The sequence below is a fragment of the Stenella coeruleoalba genome, assembly GCF_951394435.1.
Source record: "Stenella coeruleoalba genome assembly, chromosome: 1".
Taxonomy (NCBI): Eukaryota; Metazoa; Chordata; class Mammalia; order Artiodactyla; family Delphinidae; genus Stenella; species Stenella coeruleoalba.
Genome location: NC_137169.1, coordinates 58,204,163 through 58,227,733, shown reverse-complemented (window position 1 = coordinate 58,227,733; position 23,571 = coordinate 58,204,163). Strand labels below are relative to the sequence as shown.

Below are 23,571 nucleotides of genomic sequence, written 5' to 3'. Positions count from 1 at the left end.
GAGCCAGCCGTATTCAGAATTAACTGAAAGAGACACTGCCACTGCCATAAATAAGGCAGACAGTTGCTTTATGAGTTGAATTCTCTGAGCATTTTTTGAAGGCAATAAAGCATTAAGGCTTTAGTAAGAGGCAAGAGACTGTAAAACATGTCAGATGCTTATTAGTAAAAACTCAGGGTGCAGCCACGAGTTTGTGTACGTTGAACTGGGGGACCACACCATTGACCCTCAAGGGGATGGGACGCCCTAGCCCACCCCCTGGTGCGGTGTTTCAGAGAGGGCAGACATATCAGAATCAAAAGTGCGTGTGTGTGCAGGGGGGTCGTTGAAAAATGATGTCTTATGATTCATTTGGGAAAAGGGGAAAATATTTATTTTCATAACACATCCGAAAATCAAGTTCAACAAAATACTTCTGGTTAGTTGACAATATGCATTTATTCAGTAACAAAAAAAAGATTATTTTATTGAATGCCTCGACTTGTCAGGCGTCGCCTCGGGCACTGGGGGTACAGCGGAGAACAAACAACGTCCTTTTCTCGCGGGGTTTACATTCCAGTGGAGGACAGGGCTAATAATTCAGTGGAATAGAAAAGAGAGTGTTAAGTACTATGAAGAAAAGCAAAGCGGAGTAAGGGAAGAGAGAGCAGGGCCTCTCTGAGGAGATTACACTTGTCAGAGACCCAGAGGAAGTGAGGCCGTAGAGTGTGCAGGCCTGCGGTGTCTGTGAGAAGAAGTCCAGCAGCGGGAAGGATCAGTGTCATGGCGTATCTGAGGAGACGGGGAGGTCGGTGTGGCCAGATAGAGTGACCCGGGCTGGTTCCTGTAGAGCCAGGTAGGCAAAGGGTGGGTGCGCTAAGCCTGCTGGGAAGCCATTGGAGGGTTTTGAGCGAAGAATGAGGTCATCTGAGAGCACGAGTGCCCCCTGCTGACGGGGAGCAAGAGGGAAGCCCAGAGATAAGCATGGAGGCTGTTGATGTCCTCCAGGTGACAGATGCTGCCAGTTTGTACAAGGAAGCGGGGAGGGGAGGAATGCGGAGATGTGATAGAATTGGGGAGATGTTTTGGAGGTGGGGCTGACAGAGTGTGCTGACACATTGACTGGATGTAGAGTAGGTAAAAATGGAGCCAAAGATGACTGAGGATTTTGCCTTGAACAAGGGGCATGAATGGTGGTGTCCCACTTTTAGCACTAGGAACCCCAGGGGAGGAGCCGTGTGAGGAGATTATTAATTTGGCTGTGGCCATTGTTACAAGTTTCAGATGCCTAATAAGGCATCACTGGGGAGATGTTAAGTCAGATAAAAGACTGGGAATGGAGATGTAGATTTAGGGAAGAGGAAAGGGGGTGAGAATGCGTGTCATAGTTTCCCAAAACAGCTGAGGAAGGGCACATCAAAATCTGGTTGGGGAAGGCTTTATGGTTATCAGAAATGAGTGTGAGTTTTAAAAGGTTAAGAAAGACTGTCTTACATCATCAGTATCCACAGCTCTTCCTAGAATTAAGGGAGACATACATATTCATAGGAACAAAAGCCAGCTTTGCCAATAGAAGATAAATAGGAACTGAATTTCTGAATTAGCTGTTCTCTTACTCTTTTGCTAGGCTACTGTGAACATCTTAGGTATAGATAATTAGATATAAACATGTACATCTGTCTAAAAACATGTACAGATTGTTTTTTTTAATTTATTGGAAGCCTGGGGTATGTTAAGAACTCATTCTTGTGGGAAGGAAAACAAATACCTGGAAGTTTAAAGTACAGCCTGTGCTGTCAGAAGACCTAATAGTCAAGTTGTCCATGCAGATACATGAACAAATGAGAAGCATGAGAGTCCAAGGAGAAGGCTGGGCGTGGAAATGACTAGCTTCACAGTTAATGCCCTGGGCTGCCTTTAAAATCCTCCCAGTGGTATGGGGAATGACAGATTTTTTTTTTTTTTCTTGGCTCTGGGTGGTGGTTGTTGGTTTTTTGTTTGTTTGTTCTGTTTGTTTTTTCCTGGTGCAGTGGGTATATATTTGTATATTTCCCTAAGGAAGGGTCAGCAGGTTGTGTCATTCAGAATGTATGTAAAACGGGAAGCTCCCTGAGAATATCTGGAGGGGGTGCAAACTAATGTTAGAATAGAGGCCGCAAAGGTGGCTTTACCCAGGAAGCAAGTGCAAGTGGTAGGTTTAAGTACAGGAAGGTTGTACCGATTTTCTTAGGCGCTATCTTCTCGTTGAATTGTGGCATTAAGTGGATTATATTGAACATAGTTGGATTTGTTTGTGTGTTTGTTTGTTTGTATAAGCTGTTCACCTCTTTCTTGACGATACAGGAAAAAGATGGACAATCCTTAGAAGATTCTGCATGCGCAGCCTTGTTTGGGTAGCTGCAATGAAAGACTCTACTGAACCATCCAGTAGAGTCCAAGTCCCGAAACCAGGGTGATATATTTCATAGCATGTGCTCTAAGTGCCTGTAAACATGTGGGACTTGGAGGGAGCCACTTGAGGACTACTATTCATTGCCTTCTGCCCCTGAGTCCAAGGCCTGCAGAAGTATGTTCATCCACAGCAGCGGTCTGGCAGAGTGAAAATAAAACCTCTCTCTTGTTTTTCTGACTCAGGCTCAGGGCAGTGCCCTTTGCTGCATCCTGCCCTCATTATGCTGCCTGACTCTGTGCAGCGGACATAACCTGAATATTTCTGTGATGAATCTCTCTGTCTCAGTGTCTGACGGAAAGTGTGTCACGGAAAGGAGTGATACGATTAGAGAGCTAAGCCTCGTGGACAAAATGATTATTTTCAACATAAAAGCAGAATCTCAGTTACCCAGAATGCTCCCATAAAACTGGACTTTTTAGAGGGAAACATTGTTCTAATATATATTCCTGGTGATAAATGCTACTAAATTTTACTCTTTTTTTTTTTAAGTTTTCTGAGGCTAATAAAATTCAACCCTATTGAATCGTTTTTTTCCAAACATGATTGGATCTTAAAAATACTTTTTTCCTTGAAAACTAATCAGAAATGTGTTGGGGATCATTGTCTGTTGCCAGAAAAAGAGTGTAAGGTCATATCTTCATCCATTCCTGCTTCAGGAGTTCTCACAAAGAGCACTGAGCCTGGCTAACATTAGCTGAGCTTTGGGGGGTGGGAGGCGGGAGCAGGGGTGCCTTTGAATCAGGATTTAACGGTGGGCCCTTGGCTTTTACCACTTTGAAGTCTTTCTGCGTCTTCTGCTGACTGCAGACCACAGGGACTGTCTTACTTATTACCCTGTTGCAAGGAAAAGAGTGCCCTTGAAGAGCTTACATTCCCTTTTATCAGACAAGAACCGTGTGCCGCAGCTGCCCGAGTCAACAGCACTGTAGCAAAAGCTCAAGGACTGCCATCGTCTCATCCACAAGCCCTGGTAATTTTCTCTTCTGTGGTTCTCCATGGCCCAATTTTTTTTTACCGTCAGTCATTCTCTAAAGATTTATCAGCTACCCTCTGCCTGTCAAATATTGCCATAAAGTAATATCCTATTGGGCCTGTAGTTATTGGAAACTGTGTTACTATTTTTGTCTTCTCAACTTTCTTAACTCTCTATTTACCAGTAGGAATGTAAGCCATTGCAATGGATATGGTCCCTAGTTAACAAAGATATATGAAAATATGTTTACTACTCTGGATAGGTAAATAGATTATTTAAGGATGATTTTCAGTGTTAAATTTGAAAGGTATTTGGTTAATTCTCAGTTAACAGCAAGAAGCACAGAAATTAAATTCAGACCCTCTTTTGGCTGATTACTGTTTTCAGTAAGCGTTCGGTGAGTGATTCCCTTCAGCATGACAGCTGGTGATCACTAGGCCCTAAGCTAGTCTTTGTGCTTTGCAAATATAATTCAGCACGAATTATTGCAAATGATATAGGACCCCCAGACAAGCCCCCAAGATATCCAGGAGGGTCCTGAAGCTCAAAAGGTCTAGGTTAGCTTCCAGGGAGTTAGATCACACTTAACTTTGCACTGGTTCTAATATAAAAACCTAGGGCATACGAACTCTGAGTAGGTGACCATCCATCTTGGTTTGTATGGCACTGAGGGGATTCCTGGGACGTGAGACTTTCAGTGTTAAAACTGGAATGTCCTAGCCGTACCAAGATGAGTTGGTTTCTCTAGTCAGAAGAAGAGTCAGTTAACAGAAAGGAATATCAATAAATACTGTCTTCTAAAACCAGCAACTTATCTGTGGAATGGGGATGATTCTCTCTTCCGCATGGGGTTGTGATAAGGCCTACTCACTCCTCCTCTCTGGGATAGGAGTAGGGGTTGGGTAGCTGGCTATGTGTTTTTCCTTGGAATTGGGGACAAGCATCATCTCTGACGGGCAGTCTCTCTCCTTGCCCTCCTCTAGAGGCCTTTTGCCTAAGAAGGCATTGGCTGTTCCCTCGGGGTGAGACAGTGCCAGCTGTTTCTGACGTGAGGATGCTAGAGATCCAGGGTTCTTTCTATTGTCTTTATGTTTCTCACTGTGGTTACCCCCTTTGGGTTTTACCTGCTACTGCCTCTTAGGTAATAAGGCTTCTCGCTGATTTGAAACTCTTTACTCATTTTTTTTTTTTAAATATATGAAGTCCTTAAGTATTTCAATTTACCACATCACTTGGCATGTAGAGTTGGGTTGAGAAATGCTCAAAGATTTTTCAGCTTTTTTTCTCATTTTTTTTAAAAAAAATATTGAAATATAGTTGATTTACAGTGTTTCAGGTGTACAGCAAAGTGATTCAGTTATACATATATATAAATATATATATTCTTTTCTTACATTCTCTTTCATTATAGGTTTTTACGTCACATTGAGTATAGTTCCCTGTGCTATACAGTAGGTCCTTGTTGGTTATCTATTTTATATATACTAATGTGTATATTTTAATCCAATTCGAAAAGATACATGCACCCCAATGTTCACTGAAACTTTTTACTTTTAAAATTGCAGCCCCGAGCACACACAGGTACTCGCTTCCTCTCCAGCATTTTGTACAAGCTGTGTCATCTGCCTCACTCATGCCTCCCTCCTTTCATCTTCTGGCTAACCCTGGTCACTCTTCACACTTTAGCTTGGATGCCACTTCCCCCTGGAAGCCTTCCATGATCACTGCAGACTGGTATTGGTGCCTGTCCTCTGTGCTCTCAGAGCTCCTCGTACTTAGCACGATAGATTATGTGCCTCTGGAGCTGTAGTTGCCTGATCAGTTGTCCGTACGACTCACTGTAGGCTCCTTGCAGAGAGGGACTGTGTTTTGTTCTCTGTTATACCCCCAGAACCTTCCACATTGCCAGGAACATAAAAGGCATAGAGAGGCTTATAAGGATCAGGATAGTGGAAGAGCCGCCGAGGAGCAGACCGTCTTTATGTACAATTGGCTTCGGCTTTGCAGTGGCCCTGACTATCCTTGCAGTCCTGCTTGGGAGACATGAGCCACTCTAGATCTTTCTCAGAAGAGCTCCAGCCTCTTCATCCAGGGACCGCCATCTAATTCAGTTAGGTCTTCGTTTGCCCTGTCAGACACTGAGCACATTATGAAAACACACGTGCAGTAAGCCACCCACCTGCCCAGCACTGCATAAATATCAGTGGGGAGACATAGGACCCAAGAATATATGTAGGGTGAGAGCCTTCAATTTCATGTTGATTTGTATATACATGACATAAAGATATCTCTACTCTCTCAAGTTTTAATAAAATGTGAAATCTTCCCCTCAGTTCTGAAGATGTGATGATTTGCAGGCTATACTGTATTAAATTGTGAATTTTGGATGTTTCGTTTCATAATGTGATCCAGATTATTTTTCTTTCTCCCTAGTGGACATTAATCGTTTCCTGTGAGTTTTCCTGATATTAGGAAACAGATGTTCCATATTTTTATCTGAGTTTTTTCCAGATGCTGAACCAGGACTTTTGTGTGTGTGTGTGTGTGTGTGTGTGTGTGTGTGTGTGTGTGTGTGGTGTATGAGTGTGTGTACGTGTACACAGTGAAGTTTTGAGGAATGAGTTATATCAGAATTTGCAAGTAAAACCATAACAGATATATCTACAGAATTGTACAGATGTGTCCAAGGCTGGAAATGCTTTTGGACATTCTGGTTAATGTAGTGTAGTATTGTTTAACTAATGCAGACTGCTGGCTTAAGACTGCATTAGAACTGTCCCATGATAGTGTGCTTGCCAGAATAACGAGTGGTGTAGCAAAAAGCACACAGTTCATGCAACCTATGATATTTTAACCGAACTGGAATTGCTTTTACCATTGTCTCTCAGCTGTATAAAATTCTTCCCTCATCTCCCCATAAAACACTGACTGAGTGCCACCTGTGTGCTGAGCAGGGTGCTAGGCTCTCTGGGAGATACAAACACAAATAATATATGGACCCTTGGGACCTTATCCAGTAGAAGAGCTGAAACGCATTCTGAAGCATCTGTAATGACAGGTAGAAGGTGGTAAAGGTCGTAGCAATTCAAGGAGAGGAGTGGTTTCATGGAGCCAAAGAGGAAGGGAATATTTGGAGGAAGAAGTGGTACTTGAGCTAGGTTAAAAAAAAATAGTATAAAACAACACTTGCTTTAGGTCTAAGTTATTTAACTTATTGTAACTACATAAGAACTGTGTAAGGGTGGTCCATTACGTAAGCCATGGTTTTGGTGGATTTGCTAAAATCATACTAACATTTCTTGAGTGCTTCCAGTGCAGCAGGCACAGGGCCCTGATGCTCCATATAAAGGATTTTTAATCAGAAACAATGTGGAATTGGTGCTTTGTATAATAATCTGTTTTGCACAAAATGCATCTCTTCATTTTACCTTGTGACCTTCCTTTCACGAGGAGGCCTTGGGTTCAGAGAGCAAAGGACTGAGGCCAGTCTTGGCCAACTCCAGGATTCGGGGACCCTCTGCAAGTCACCTGGCCTGTCTGGGTCTCACTTTTCTCCTCTGTAAGGTGGGGATTGTCATTCTCCCCAGCTCACTCACAGGGTAGCTGGGAAAATCAAAGTGGGTGTAAACGGAGGGTGAAAAGCAGTCAAAAGCCAAACATTTTGCCATGAAGCCATGTCATAGCTCATGAGGTTTATACAAAATACGGCTGTTGCTTATTATTAAAACACTGTATAAATGAAAAGATGTTTATCTTAAAATTGCCAAATATCAGTAATATATTTGTAGCAAATACATATACTAACTCTTGATTATCATGCACTATAAAGAACTCATGCAAATTCAAAAGAAAAATATCAAGACCCTGCTACGCGAATAAGCAAAGAATATAGACTTATTGTTTCTCAAGGTAACAAACCATTAATAAACAGGAAAAAATGTCCATCCTCACTAATAATCTTAGAAATACACATTAAAGAAGCATTAGGAATACCATGTTATGTATAAAATGTCAAGGTCTCAGAAATTCTCCATTATTTTGTTGGTGGTATTATCATACATTAATTAAAAAGCCCCTTTAAAAGCAAAATCTACTAATTCTACTGTTAGGAATTTAGGGAAGCTAGGGAAATAAGTTAAAGGGATGAAAAACGCTGAAGCATGAAGGTTTCCAATGTAATTTATAGTAATAAAAACTGGCAGTAATTTAAATATCCAGCATTAGGGGAGAGATTTAGGTCCCTTAAACAGTCATTATGAATGTATGTAGAAACACACAAAAAATATTTGAAATTGAAAGTAAAATGGAAAAAGAAAATAACAGCGTCATATATAGGGTTTTTTCCTGATGGCTCTATCCTAGTGTCCTCCCTTTTTTTAATCCTTAGAGCAACAATGTGCAAAAGTCATGTTAGTCCTACCTTACATGTCAGAAAATTGAGGCTTAGGGGTAAATTGTCCCAGGACTTGCAGGTCATTAGCTGAGGACCCAGCATCAAACCTAGATCTGTCCAACTCCAAAGCCTTTGCTACCAATAGCATATAAACTATGGCCATAGTCATGTAACACATGTCTATCGAGGGTAACAGAAAAAAATAAATAGTAGCACTAGTATGGTGGGAATATGGGTCATTCCAAAGAATGCTATCCTTTTAAAACTGCCATTGGGGGAAACAAACCAACAAAAAACGGCCATTGCCCTTTCAATAGAAAAGGAGAAACAAAATATGTGGAGTGTAATATCTCACAATTAATTGTTCAATCTGACTTCTTTCTATTCTCTTAAAGTTTGGCAAACTAGGAATATATGTGTATTTTTAAAGATTTCTCACTGGCATTGACATCATGAGGATACTTTCTCTCCATCTTATCCACAAATTAGTTGAGGACATATACCACCAAGCTCCTCAATTAAAAACAAATATTAAGTCACTAGAAGCTCTCTGAAGATTAAGAACAGTGACCAGGTGGAAGAGTTTCTCCCAGTGAACAGCCCAGACCAGCTCTTTTGACCAGGACATAGTCTCAAGGTGGGGAAAATGGTGTGGCACCATTTGGCTAAAATAGGCCAGTTCACCAGCTCCAGGCGTGCCCTTCCCAGGGACAGAAGCCTTGCACAATAAAGGAAAATGTCACCATTTTGCTGACTGTTTACTGTCTTTCACCTTTGGGGATCAACACTTGATTCTTGATGCTTTAACCCATATGGCATTACTTTATCAAGTCAGTAGCCCTGCCAACGTGTCAAAACACACGACTTTCTGTGGTGGATCAAGGCACAGGGCATATTTCTTTTGCTTTGTCTTGTCTTTATGGAACATGTGCCTTTTATGCCTACTGTAGGGTCCTTTATATGTTTCAAAGGCCCTTTTATATCTGTTTTGCCATTTGAGATAACATCATGTCAGTATTTGCAAGTGAAAACATAATAGACCTGACCAGAGAGAACAGTGGAGCCGTCTGGAGAGCTGGAAACATTCTCCAACATACTTCTCAATATAATCCATTCCAGATCACTCCCAATTTTGTAGGTGGGGAAATTGAGGCACATAGAAGTTTAGTGATTTTGCTGGAAATCACTGACAGTGAAGACAGCTGGAAGCCAGGTTTATAAATCTAGTGTTCACTCTCCTCCAGTGCCTGTATTATGTTATTTTCTAGAGAATTAAAATGAGACTAGGAACAAATATGTTCAGACAGATCATAATCCAATTGCCATTCAAAGCTAAATTAGGTCTCCGAGGACTATCATTTTGTATTTTATAATTGCAATAAGCTTTATAATAATGAAAGGAGTCTAGCAGGTTATCATGTTCATTCTAGACAAGTCCTGTCCAATAGAGCTTTTTATGGTGATTGAAACATTCTACACCTGTGCTCTTCAGGACAGTAGCTGCTTCTGTGTCCACCTGACCACTTGGATGTGGCTCATGCACTGGGGGAATGAGTTTGTAACTGTATATATTTACATTTAAATCCCTACATGTGCTAACGGCTATAGTATTGGACAACACAGTTCTAGACTTCTCAGTATTTTTTTGCCATCTCCACTTGGATGTCTCCAAGTTAACAGGGTCAAATCAGAGTTCTTGATTTTCTTTCCTCTCTCAACCCGTTTCTCCCTCAAGGAAGCCATCATTGACCCAGTTGCTTGAACCAAAACCTGTGTGTCATCTCAGCCCCTTCCTTTTCCTCATTGGCCACATCCACTTCATCAGCAGGTCCTAGTTGTTTTACCTCCAGAACCTGTCCTGAATGCATCTGTTTCTCTCCATCTCTACTGCTACCATCCTAGGCAAAGGTACCATCATATCTCACCTGCACAATTGAGTAGCCTCAGAATTGGCCACCATTGATCCGTTCACTCACTGTTGCCTTTTTGAAACTTCTCCATTCAGCCTCCAAAGAGACATTGTGAAGCTCTCCAGGGGGTTGCATCACTCGCTGCTTGTAGGAAAGAATTTGTAGAACTTATCTAGAAGTTCTCTTATTTTTCTTCTTTGTATACTTGTTTATTTTCTGTTTCCTATTAAATGTAAGGGCCCCTATGTCAGGAACCTTATTTACCTCATTCACTGCTGTATCTCCAGCACCTACAACTGTGCCTGGCCCTTAATTTGCACTCAGTAAACCTCTCAAGAATAATTAAATTACTGTTCATTGTGGAAGGAGATGAGAGAGCAAGATCAAAAATGCAGATTTATAATGTGGTTGTTAATATCTGAGAGGATGCTGACATCCGTATCTGTGGGAAGCTGGTGGTCTCTTTTATATTCTGGATGCAAGTAGGAAGGGTGGGTATTATGGCTAATTGTATTTATGTCTGAGTAGGTGGGCTGGGCGCAGTCCTGATGCAGTCTCTGACATGAGCCAGAAGGAGGTCTCTTTTTCTCTAGAAGTCTATGTATGTCCTAGATCGTGAAGCTTTTTTCTTTCCTACTGTTAGAGAAAGAGAGTGTCCTCCTACAAGGACTTTTATATCCATCCAAGGGAAGTGTAGGTAGTGATGGAAGGAAGCATCTTATGGAACTCTGGGGTAGAAAGTGGCACAACCACATCTGAAAAGCAAAAGGAGATTTTCAACATGAGGCTGTTGTTTTTTTAAAAAAAAAAAAAAAAAAAAAAAAGATGTTTGGAACATACTCATAGCCAGTTATTGGAAACCAAGAAAACTTTATAAATAGCATTTTCTGTCCTTTTTTCCTTGAATATTGCATTTTTTAAAGGAAAGTGTCTTTTCTGGTATTTCTTTATAGTGGCCAGCCAAGGCATGTTATTACGTAAATCCATGTGCAGTGTAAGATGGAACTGATGAACTTGTTGGGGGTATGATCAAGTTAGCCATGCCCTGGCCTGCATTGCTTCTGTTTCCTCTGGTATTAAACAGACCTAGGAAATGACCATTCCCTCAGCACAGGCTGAATTTAAAAGATGAAGTTAAAGCTTGCTTTGTTGGGCTTCCCCGGTGGCGCAAGTGGTTGAGAATCCGCCTGCCAATGCAGGGGACACGGATTCGATCCCTGGTCCGGGAAGATCCCACATGCCGCGGAGCAACTAAGCTCGTGTGCCACAACTACTGAGCCTGTGCTCTAGAGCCCGTGAGCCACAACTACTGAGCCCGTGTGCCACAACTACTGAAGCCCACGCGCCTAGAGCCCGTGCTCCACAATGAGAGAAGCCACTGCAATGAGAGGCCCACGCACCGCAACAAAGAGTAGCCCCCGCTCGCCGCAACTAGAGAAAGCCCGCGCGCAGCAACGAAGACCCAACACAGACAAAAATAAATAAATAAAATAAATTTTTAAAAAACCATTTAAAAAATTAAAAAACAAAAAGCTTGCTTTGTTCAAGTGCATATCTGGAGACTCTTTCTCCTGGTGTGTTTTTATTAGGCCCAGGTTTGTACCCCTGACCCCTGTCCTTCCAGTGCTGTGCCAGTGTTTTCATGTGTGTGCCTTTATGGAGCACCTGCTGCATACCAAACACATTGCAAGGTCCTGGAAAGACAAAGATGAGTTAGACACATTCTTAACCTACAGAGATTCTGCAAACAAGTGGACAGAGAGACCAGTAAATGAAAAACTGAAACACAGGAGCCACTTGGATTAACAGAGGGAAGTACAGGGGCAATGAGAGTAGAAGGCAGTGGGACACAGAGGGAGTCAGGCCCGGTATAGCGTTGAAGAGTCCAGGCTCTGGCACAGAAAACGAGTTTATGGTTGCCAAAGAGAAAGTGAGGGGAGGTATAAATTTGGAGTTTGAGATTAACAGATACATACCACTACATATAAAATAAACAACAAGGATGTACTATATACCATAGAGAACTATATTCAATATCTTGTAATCTATAATGGAAAAGAATCTGAGAAGAATATATATATATTCTTTATATATACAGTATAGAAAACTGAATCACTTTGCTATACACCTGACACTAACACAACACTGTAAATCAAATTACGTCAACTTAAAAAAAAAAAAGAGAGAGTGCAGGCTCTGGAACCAGGCTGTCTGGGTTTACAGTCTGGCTCTGCCATTTATAAGCTGTGTGACCCTAGACGTCTGCCTCTGCCATTTATAAGCTGTGTGACCCTAGGCTACTGACTTGACCTCTATGCCTCAGTTTGCTCACCTGCTAAATGGGGTAATAACCCATTTCATGAAGTTACTGAGATGATTAAAGGAGCACGTAAAGCCCTTGAAATGCTCCATAAAAAATCAGCTTTTATTATTATCAGTAGTAGTGGTACATAATTATCAGTTGAGTTGAGTGAATACTACTTTACTACTGTTACTGCAGAGAAGTTGCCCCTAAGCCAGCCGAAGGAGTTCACACAGGCTCCCCAGAAGTGTTGAGTTTTTAATTGAGACTTGAAGGCAGGCAGATACTGTAGGGAAAAGACGTGCTTGACAAAAGGAACACAATCTGCAAAGGTACAGAGAAGTGAGAGTGGCGAGGGGGAGCATTTAGGGACCTGTAAATAGGTTTGTGTGGGTGAAGGGCAAGTGCTCACAGGAGAGTGCCTGAGGGGCAGGTACGAGGTCACTGGGGCTTTGGAGACTGGGCTAAGGAGCTTGGACTTAATCCTACCACCTAGAGGAAGCCACTGAAGGATTTTCAGCAGGTTCGGGGGTCGCCTTGGGAGACTGGGAGGCAGCACCCCCAGTGGCCTCAGCCCACAGCCTGTTGATTCTAAATGATGTCCCTCACCAGCCTCCTTCCCTATCATTTGGGCAGGAAATTCATGTGTGTGGATTTGATTTTGCTCATTGGGTATGATTTCTTTGGAGGGGGGCACAGATTAATAAAGTGAAAGGATATGTGTATGTAATTCCTTTCTACTCCCTACCCCTGCTAAGACTGATACAGAGATGTCTAGCTTACAGGCTCATTTGAGAATCAGATGAAAGTGATAGACTCTTCCCTCAGAAAAATCACAAAGACACGATTTTCCAAAGACCCCACCTTAACCTCTCCCTGCACCTCCATCTTGGTCATCCAGAAAGGCCCCCTAGACACAGTAGTCTTTTTGACCCCAGGCTTACCTGTGGTTTTCGTGTTCCCACCCCAAATTATTTTAAATTTAATTTGCTAGTACATCCCATCAATTCTCCATCTGCCATCAGTGCTATTATCTGACCATGTATGATGGGAGCAACCTTGGATCATTTGACAGTTATAATTAAAACTGAAAGTAATTATCTTATTTTGACCCGTTCAAATTTAATTGAGAGTATAGTGGCTAAGGGCATGGGCTCTGGAGACCAGCTACATAGATTAGAATCCCAGCTCTGTCAGTATCTTATAACCTTGAGTAATTACTTAACCTCTCTGTGCCTCAGTTTCCTCATTACAAAATGGGAATGATAATATACGTACCTCGTGAAGTTATTGTGAGGGTTCATTAAGGTAACATGGGAGCTTGCCGAGAACACATAGCAAGTACTATACGGTATTTGCCATTATTATGGGGTTTTTTTAACATCTTTATTGGGGTATAATTGCTTTACAATGGTGTGTTAGTTTCTGCTTTATAACAAAGTGAATCAGTTATGCATATACATATGTTCCCATATCTCTTCCTATTATTATGTTATTATTTCTACTAAATGACATCATGGAATGTGGTAATTAATGATGAATTCCTAAGAGCAGGAAAATAGATAAACAAAATCTCCATGTGCATTTCACTCACTTTGGATCCTTGCCAGTACCTGAAGGCCAAGGATAGGTTCCCTAGGCCCATGCTGTCTGATACGGAAGCCACTAGCTGCTGTGGCTGTTGACTACTTGGACTGCTGCTAGCCCGAGTTGAAATGTACTGGGTCTTGAAGATTTAGTATGACAAAAAAAAAAAAAAGCAAAATGTCTCATTAATCATTTTTTATATTGGTTGCATGTTGAAATGATAATATTGTGAGTAAATTCAGTTAAATATTAAAATTGTCGTCTGTTTCTTTTTGCTTTTTTAATGTGGCCACTAGAAAATTTAAAGTTATATATGTGGCTTGTGTTATATTTCTGTTGAACAGCAGGGCTTTAGGCTCACCATTATCAATAAAATAAAAAGGTGTGGTTATCTGTGATCAGGTGATCACTATTGAAAAGCCTGGTACACTCCTCCTATTGCCCTTCAAGTTATACTGGACCATCCGTTTTTTAATCGGTTCCATAAAGGGAGTCATGGCTTGGTGCTAGCAGAAGGGAGTGGAGGGACCAAAGCAAGAGCAACAACCCGGGAGGCTTCCGCTGACTTGGAGGGGTTTGGACAAAAACACTACCATTTATAGTTATACTGGCCTCAGACTTTGAACACTCCCTGAAGGAGATGAGAGAATGCTCTCTGTTCAGGAAGTTGAAATATGTAGGCAAAAAACTCCCCCTATTCCATCAGGAGCCAGAAAAAGCTTTGCTAATCTTTAACTAAAAGAATAAACACTCAATGTGATGGCAGTCACTGGGATCGAAGGCACACCTTTCCAAATGTGATTTACTTACGGAATGCTTGTTTCATTCTATTTCAGATTTATTCCATCACCTAAAAACCTGGTAACGGTGGGCCACACAGAGTCTTACTGGTAAGTGCTCTTTCATTTTTAAAACAAAGTGACCGTTTGACATCACTTTTGAAATGATACTCACACTGCTAAGTTAGATGCATCTCTACTAGTCCTATGATTAGATGTCTATTTATTTACATTTTTTTTTCCTCTGAAATGATTTACGATGTTTCCATGCCTTAAAAAAAAACAGATCAATCCATGTTCTTTTGCTAAGAACATGATCAGGGAAAAGATCTATGATTGCATGCCAAATACTATTAAAATAAAAACTTTTTTTGTGTGTTGAAACTATTTCCAGGTCCCTGTTGATAGTCTGCTTGTTTCAAACAGTATCCAAAACAACAAAGTGATATTTCAGCCAAGGAATTCAGACAGTTCCTTGCAGTGTGTTGTAATGAAGACTGGCTCATAGATGTAACATTAGCTTTCTTATTGCCCTATTTTTTCTCTCATCTCTCTTTAAACCTAAATGTGACTGTCATGAGATAACAGTTCTGTAGTGGTAGAAAACTTCCTTTAGAGCTGGGAAAGTAATGTACTTCTGAAGTGAAAAAGCTTCTGAGGCTTCAGGTGACACCGCTCCCTGATATGTGGCGATAATGTTATTTGCATTGTGTATCAGTTAGCTTTTGCTGTATAACAAACCTCTTCAAAATTCACTGACTCAAAATAGCAATCATTTCTTTGTCCCATAATTCTGTCAGTTGGCGATTTGGGCTGGGCCTAGGTGTGTGATTCTTTTGGTTTCAGCTAGGACCATTCATGTGTCTTCAATCAGCTGCAGGTCCAGGTCACCTAGGCTGGGGGTCACCTGGCTGTCCGCTGGAGTGATGACAATGACTAAGACATGTGTCTCACTGTCCTGCAGGCTACCCTGAGCTTGTGCACATGGCATTTGGGCAGGGTACCAAGAGACACAGCAGATGCGTCTTGAGGCCAAGGCTCAGAACTGCCACAGCATTGCGTCCACCACATTCTGTTGGCTAAAAGAAGCTATGTGGCTAGTGTAGATTCAAGAGGTACAGGAATAGATTCTACCTCTCGGTGAGACGAGCTGCGGAATCACGTTGCAGGGAGGATGGTTACAGAGAGGGGAAGATTTGCGGCCATTTTCACAATCCACCCTACAGTGTTTATGGGTCTCACGGAAACAGCTGTGATGGGATGAAAAGTGCCTGGAGAGTGAGAGGGCTCAGGTCACGCTCCCATCTCACAGCCCGTCCCCTCGGCCCATTCTGATCGACAGACCCTGGGATCCTGGTCTTGCTGATTGCCGCCTGGCATCCCGGTCCGTTCAGCAGCATCCTGGGTGGTCTTGCCAATACCAGCTTTCCGCTCCCAGCCTCGCTTCATGGTACACAGCACCGCCACACCAGTCTTCCTTCAATTCAACTTTCAAGAAGTTCCTCCTTTGCTCAGAGACTGTCAGTGCCCCCATTTCATCCACCACACCAGCCTAGACTCCTCTCTGGCTTCTCCACTTCCATTATCTGGCCCAGTCCTCTCTTGTTCAGCTCCCACTATTCCTTTTCCTCTAGCCAGACTAGCCTGTTTACCGTTTCTCCCGAGGACACCTCATGCAGCTCACCCCTTCTCTGCTTGGAAGTCCTCCTCATTCTGCAGGGCCCAGTAGAATCTTCCCTTCTCTGTAACGTGGCCTTCCCTGCCTCTTCCCACCATCTGTGATCTTCTCTGCTCCGAATACTTCAAAGCCAAACACTGTCTTCCGTCACGCACCCTTCTTCAGCTTCCTAGTCTTACCTCCTCAGTACCTGTGTCAGTGCCTTGAGAGCAGAAGGTTCCATGTGTCTCCCTTGTAGTACTCAGCACAGGGCCGAGAGGACAGTGGGTACTTAGTCAGCCAGGACCCTGCACCTGGTCACCCACCAGCAGCTCCCCAGGATCGCATGAGGTACCTGTTGAACTACAAGTTCACAGTCCCTTCACTGGGCTGTCTACGTTCATTAGGTGAACCTGGGGACCTTGAAGCACTCAGATGATTCTGATGTAATAGCTACAGAGTTGGCAACCACTTGTTGAGGAAAGAACAAGAAATTTATATGAGACTGGGGTTTGAGTCCTGGCTCTGCTACTTCTTGGCTCTAGGACCTTATAAATGGGACCTTTCTGAGCTTCAGTATCCTCATCTGTAAAACGGAAATAACATTTAACTTGAGGATTGCCAGGAAGATAAAAAAGGATGATGGAAAAGGGAATGAAGTACTGATACATGTTACAACATGGATAACCCCTGAACATGTTATGCTAAGTGAAAGAAGCCAGTTACAGATGTCCACATATAATGTGATTCCATTCATATGAAAATGCAGAATAGGGGAATCCTTGGAGACAGAAGTAGATTATTCATTGCTTAGGGCTGGGAGGTGAAAATGGGGGACGTGGGGAGATAGCTAAAGGTATAGGGTTTCCTTTTGGCGTGATAAAGACGTTCTAAAGTTCATTCTGGCAGTGGTTGCCCAGTGCCTGTAAATGTACTAAAAACCACTGAATTGTACATGAAAATGGGTGAATTGTATGGTATATGAATTATATCTCAATGAAGTTGTTTAAAAAAAGAATAAAAAGAAGTGTTCCCTCTTAAAAAAAAAAAGGATGATGTATACGCAAGTGCTTTATAAACCATAGAATGTAATTAAAATACATTAATTGATTATGGATCTGTGGCTAGCAGTTACCTCTGTGGTGGTAGTCATGGTGGTGATAGAGGAATAGACAGTGAGTAATCCAGTGGTGGAAGGATTAATAATTATAGCAACAGTAGTCATAATTAGTGTCTACTGTTCATTGAATGCCGACTGTATGCTGGCCACTGTGGTAACTGCTTCCCATAGAATTATTGGAAATTTACAAGAAGATCCCCTTGTTCAGTTGCATCTGTATCATAATTACAGCCTATTCCACCATTAGTGATTTAGTCCTTTGATTTCTCCCTCTTCATTCCTGAGAGAAATAGTTGGTTGAGCCGCTATCAGCCATTGACAGCTTACCAGTGTCAAGTACAGGGACCTGTAGAAGTGTGATCTGCTTTGATTGGTGGGAGAAGTTGGGGAAGGGAGAGCAAGCAACAGTACTAGGGAGAGAGTAGGTGTGGGACGTGCAGGAATGGACCACAGGGCACCCAACTGCCTGAGGAAGGATGGAGTAGGGGGAGGGGAGCGCAGGAGGGTTGGAGGGCGGGCGTGGTCTGAGACATTTGCTGACGTGACAGTTTGGCCCAGGGCTGTCTCTGGTCTAAGGCCCACCACATGCTCACGCTGCTTGCTTGGAACTTCCCTGGAACAGCTATCACAACAGGCAGCATTTATAAAACTGTCCTCTGTTCACTGTCTGATTCGTTGTACATTATTTTGACTGCTATTGATCTAGTGTATGTGCCTGTCTTCTTTCAAAGAGTTTTGAGGTAGCTTTTAAATACACATATATTAAGATTCAGACAAAGAAGGAAGGAAGGAAATTTGTAGGGAAGGAAAAGTAAGGTGAAATCCGAGATTAGGTTAGGCCCCCAGTTCTTAAGTGAGAGCCTGTACGCACACTAGCAGCCCCCATGGTCTGGCCTCTGAGTTCCTGAGCAGTCAGTACTAGGAAAACGTGCTCAGTTGGGAGTTCTTGGTGGCTAGAGGATAAAAGCACTCTAGTTACTCAGAAGAAGCAAGGTTGATTGTGATTCTTTCGAGACGTAGAGTAATTGCCCCCTGGGTGCTCAGGAGGAGGACGCCACCTAAGGCAGCGAACAAGATCCCTATAGAAGTGACTGATGAGGACTGCCCTCCATGTAGACCAACGATGTGTGACACCTGAGTGCTGCCCAAGAAGCGCCTTCCAGCCCAGGTGTGCCTTTCTCTGCTGGCCTTGCTTCACCCAAGTATAAAATGTAACATTTTCAGGGCTTCCCTGGTGGCGCAGTGGTTGAGAGTCCGCCTGCCGATGCAGGGGACGCGGGTTCGTGCCCCGGTCAGGGAAGATCCCACATGACGCGGAGCAGCTGGGCCCGTGAGCCATGGCCGCTGAGCCTGCGCGTCCGGAGCCTGTGCTCCGCAACGGGAGAGGCCACAACAGTGAGAGGCCCGGGTACCGAAAAAAAAAAAAAAGTAATATTTTCCGCTGTAATAACAAGCGTATATATTCATCCCTCCTCTCTCCCGTGTGATGCATGTCACAGACCGTCATGGCTCTTGATGCTGAGCCCAGACGTTTGGCTATGGCCCAGGCTTGGCACACGAGTTGAGATCTCCTTACCATCCCAGTTCTAAAAGAATAATAAACAACTTCCTGGGAAGTACTCAGTGAAAGTTATTTCTCCCAACTCCAAATCGTGCTATGCCCTGACTCAGTCTGCGGAGTGGCCTTTTGATGCACAGAATTTACACGGACCCTGTCCCCTGTGACCTGTGTGGCCCACTTCGCTTGCTCCACGTTCATCTCTCCTTCTGTTTTGAGCCCTGTGGCTCTACGTCATTTTAGGTACCAGAGTGTTCTGTACCTTTTGAGGGAACCAGGGCAGTTTGAGAAGCTCACTGGAATAAGATTAGTAGACTCCAAGGATGTATTGGATGGCAGCGAACTATAAACTGAGCTACTATTGTCCACTTATGTGATTTTCTTCTTCTAGTCGGTGACTTTAATAATTTTTGCAGCAGTAGTGTCTGAGGGGTTGGCAGCACTGGTAAGGGAGCAGAGGGTGATATGAAAGTAATGTGCATAGGATGAAAAAAAAGTTAATTCAGTAAGGATCATTGTCAGAGAGGAGCCCAGAATTCCACGAGGACTGTCCATAAATGGGAATTTCCTTTTGGGCTTTGTCTTCATTTAGATCAGGTTTCTTAGTTAGAATTATTTTGGTAGCAAGTAACAGAAGTCCAACTTAAACTAGTGTCTTGACTTAATGACTAACATGTCCGTGTTGGCATGGACTTCAGGCATGGGTGTATCCAGGTGTTCCAGAAAACATCAGGCCATTATCCTTCACTCTCTCCATCTCTTGATTCTGCTTAACTCTGTCAGCTTCATTCTTAGGCAGTCTCCCCCTCAGTACCTTGCAGAGGTAGCCATCAGCGTTACACTTCCATCATCTTCACAGCTGTGGATCTCAGAGAAAAGAGAGTGCCTCTTTTGTCATTGTTCTAACAATAGTACCAAGGAGGTCTGGCCCAGTTTGGACTCCTTGCCTGAATCAACCTGGCTAGAAGTAGGCAGTAGACAATAAGCAGTATCTGCTTGGCCAGGGCTTGTTCATGTGTTCCTTGAAAGAGGATGAATCGTACCCGAAGCACATGGCACAGGGTCCCTAGGAAAAAGGAGGAATTTTGTTACCAGAAGAAAGGAAAGAAAGAGCATGCCAAGCAATTAAAATTTCTAGGTACCAGAGTGCACTGATTTAGAAATTCTTAATTTGGCGTCCATTAAACTTGAAAGGTTTAAAATTAGATTCAGCTTCAGTTACATTGACTACCTATTCCAAGTTTAGTATCATGATCAGACTAGCAACAGTGAGCATACTGAGAGGAGGAGTGTGGGTGACCCCACTGTGGGGTCACGTAGGCAGCTTTTGGCCTGACGACCTCAGGTCGTGTCCCTTGGATCTAGATTATTAACCTGAAGATGATGAATAGACTTCAGTGGATCTGTAATCCATTGAATGAATCAATGAATGGGCTTCTCTAATTATTTGCAAAATGCTGTGTATGTACTTTTTTTTTTACTGGAGAAAGGGATCATGCTTCCATGATTTTTTCATAGGACTCCCTAGCCCCCTACTGCTTAAGAGAAGACTTACTCAAATTGTTTTAGATTTGGCTAGCTTAATCTTATGTGTTCATTTCTTTTCTTGGCTCAGCGAGTAGAGTTTAGCGTCCATGATAAACACAGCTCCCTATGGAACAGACACAGTGATGTCAGTGGCTGAGTATGTTGCATCAAATTGCATGTTGAGGGTTTTAGGCGTATATGTAAACTTTTCACAGTCGTAGTTGCCATTTACCTAATGCTTTTACTCTGGTGTTCACCCTGTGCTAAGTGCTTTATGTGCATTGTCTGAACTGTATATTTATACACGTGACTGTAATTCTCTGAACCTCAGGTTTGTTTTGGTACCACCTGCTGGAACCAGCTCCTTCGGCTGCCTCTCTGGGAACACAGGACACAAAGTCTGGCTTTTCCCTCTTCCCCGTGTCCTCTTTTGTGGGTCCACACCTCTCCACTCCCAACCCCCACGTGATAGAATCCTAGAACCCCAGAGTTGGAGGAGACTGCTGAGATCGTGCAGTTCAGTGGTTTTCAAACTTGGCTCTCTGCTTTTCTAGCTCAGGGACTCCTTAGAGGGAAGGATGGAAAGATCCCAAGATCCCTATCCTGCTTTTGTCATCACTGGCTGCTGAAAACTACTCATCTGGGAGAAGAGAGTCCAGAGTTCAATGTCAGACTTGTGGTTGAGTCCGAGCTACTACTCTGCTCACCTCCCTGTGTGACTCTGGGAAAGTTGCCTTACCTCTCTGAGCCACAGTTTCCTTTTCTGTCAAAGGGGTGATAATACCTGCCTCACAGAGCTGTTGGGGGCCTGGATGAGGTCATGTCTGTAGAGTCCTCGTCCCAGTGCCTGGCCCACAGGCACTGCTGCAAAGGTTAGCTGTGACTGGGACGCTGTACAGCGCAGCTTGTGAGACATAATTAAGACACGGCTTTATTCTTGTCTCTCACCGTGCCTTTAAAGTTGATTCACTGGGGTGTGTCTTTCCCCATTTCCTGATAAAAACTTGATCAGGCCTATGACATTTCTGGTTACTCTTAGGTAACAAAAAGTCCTACGACCCCTATAAGTGACACACATACACACACACACACACACACACACACGCCGCATACTTTCTGGAAATTGGAAATGCTCACTTTAATCTATGAACGGTCAGTGTTTACTCCAAGAGGAGACTTCCCTCCATCTTGCCCACCATTCCAGGCCTGCCCAGGTGAGGCAGAGAGGGAGGAAAGCTCTTACCTGACCACTGTTGTCGCGCCTGACACTGGGTTCTCTGAGCCTGGCTGGTGGGTGAATGGACTCTCTTTTGCTTTCCTAGCTGTTTCCATGGCTGTCCTGAGGACTCCCACACCAGCACATTCCACCAGGACCTCCCAGGATTCGGGCAGTGCCTCTCCTTCTGCTGGTTGCTACCATCCTCCATCAGCTTCTCGTTCCCATACAGATTCTCTCTTTGGGGTTCCCTCATCCTCAGTCTGAAGCCCTGGTGGGTAGAGCCTGTTTCAAAGAGACCAGAGCTGGCATTCCTGGTGCCCTTTAACCCCCCATCGTGGGAGGGGGCGAGCAGGCCCTTTCTTCTACTCTGTCACCTTATATTGCTTCAGCTCCCCTCCCACATTTTGGTTCCTCAAGCAGGTGTCACATACCAATCCCCAAACTCGAGGAGCCCTCCAGGTGCTGTCTTTTGAAACTCTTGTCTCCAGGTTTGAGATGAAAAGTGGACTCCCACCACTCCACCCACCTTGGGGAGGCCAGGAATCAAAGCATTTCTGAGGAATCTGCCCCACAAAATCCTCCATCACTTTCCACTGTCCTGAACCTGTTAATATCCTCCTTATGGACCTTTGAACCAGCTAGGTCAACTTCTTAGGAATTTCCATATAGTGGTCTGGCCCCGGCTTTGGAATTTCCCATCTGCTGAATCGTGTTGCCACAATGGAAACTTCCACCTGAGCATCTTGTTATATTAACTGTTGGCCCAGTTCGAGGAACTCCTCTGCAACACCCTGAAAAGCGGTCCTTTAGCCTGTGCTTGAAAACTGTCCAGGCATGGCAAGCTCCCTCCCTCCCTCTCTCCCTCCCTCCCAAGAAGCATCCCATTCCGATTTTCAGATGCTTGGAGTTGTTGGAAAGATGCTGCTCCCATGAAGCCACGCCTGAGTCCCTGTAACCTTGCCTTTGATGGGATCCGAAGTGTGCACGTGAGGCTCGTCTGAGTAAATCTGCCTGGGCTGCAGGGATTCGAGTGGCAGCCAGGTTTGCACCAACACTCTGTTCTCTAAAACCACAGGGAAGCCTCTGACCTTGTCTCTGGGCCGGTTTTCTTTGCTGTCGCGCCAACAGCACATAACCCCAGCAGAAAGCTAGTATTGGGAAACTCTGTGCTCAAGCACCATTTCTCACGCTCATTACCCTAACTAATATCCTTTCTCTTGATCTGAGAGCTGATTTGCCTTGCTTCATGGGGGCATCTGGATCAGGGGTCCATCCACAGTTGATGAACTCCCCAAAATCAAGCCTTGCCGAATGTGCCCTACTGTCCTCCAAAGACACCCCATCCCTGCTTTTTTGCAGTTTTTCTCGTATGTTTACGTGTCCTTTGGACTCAGCTGGTTGGTTTGCCTTCTCCCCAGCATCGGGAACTGGGCCTCTCTGCTAGGTGACCTTCTTTGTCATGTGCAAGTTGGGCCACTGTGACGGTGGATCCCACAACAAGTTGATCACTCTGTGTTTATGTTCCCCACCCCGTGGTGAAGGCAGCGTCTCAGATGAGCGAGCGACATGTGCTAGCAAGCCTCTTGGGTCAGCTAAAGTTGAAGTCACTTTGGGGACAGTGGCCTAAGAAAATACTAAATGCGTTTTGGGTCGTTCCATCATGGACTGGTTCCCCTGGCAAGTCTCAACCTTACGTATCCAGATGTGAACCTGGTTTACATGCTAGTGTTACTTTTCATGCTGTCTACAAAGATGTGAGGTGCAGCTCCCTCCCTGTCTCCCCCGTCCCTGTGCCCTTCCTCCTGCCCCACATGATGCTGGAGACAGAGGCCCGGAGGGCAGAATTCATCTCCCCTAGCACTGCTCACCTGTCTTCTTCTCTTGGCATGAAAGAATATAGTGATTTTTACTGGGCCATTCAAAAATCTCTATATATGAAATAGCTTAACGGGCTGTTACTGAAAACAAACTTTCTATTAATATTTGTGTGCATTTTACAGTAGGGAGGTGGCATAGTATAAGCAGAGAGACTAGAGTTCAGACCATTCCTCAGCTGCTTGAGATGCTTTGGGCAGAGTGGTTTAGCATCTTTGCGCTTCAGTTTCGTCATCTGTT

The 23,571-nt window shown here is 43.7% G+C and overlaps 1 protein-coding gene across 6 annotated transcripts in view; it reads left to right on the top strand.

Annotated features, from left to right (window-relative positions):
* The window catches only part of GNG12 (G protein subunit gamma 12), a 280,258-nt gene that overhangs the window by 189,832 nt on the left and 66,855 nt on the right, over window positions 1-23,571 (top strand). For all 6 annotated transcript variants that reach the window (XM_079917654.1, XM_079917651.1, XM_079917650.1 and 3 more), the window contains exon 2: window positions 14,433-14,486. The gene's annotated coding sequence lies outside the window, so the exon portion shown is untranslated. The remainder of the gene's footprint in view (window positions 1-14,432; window positions 14,487-23,571) is intronic.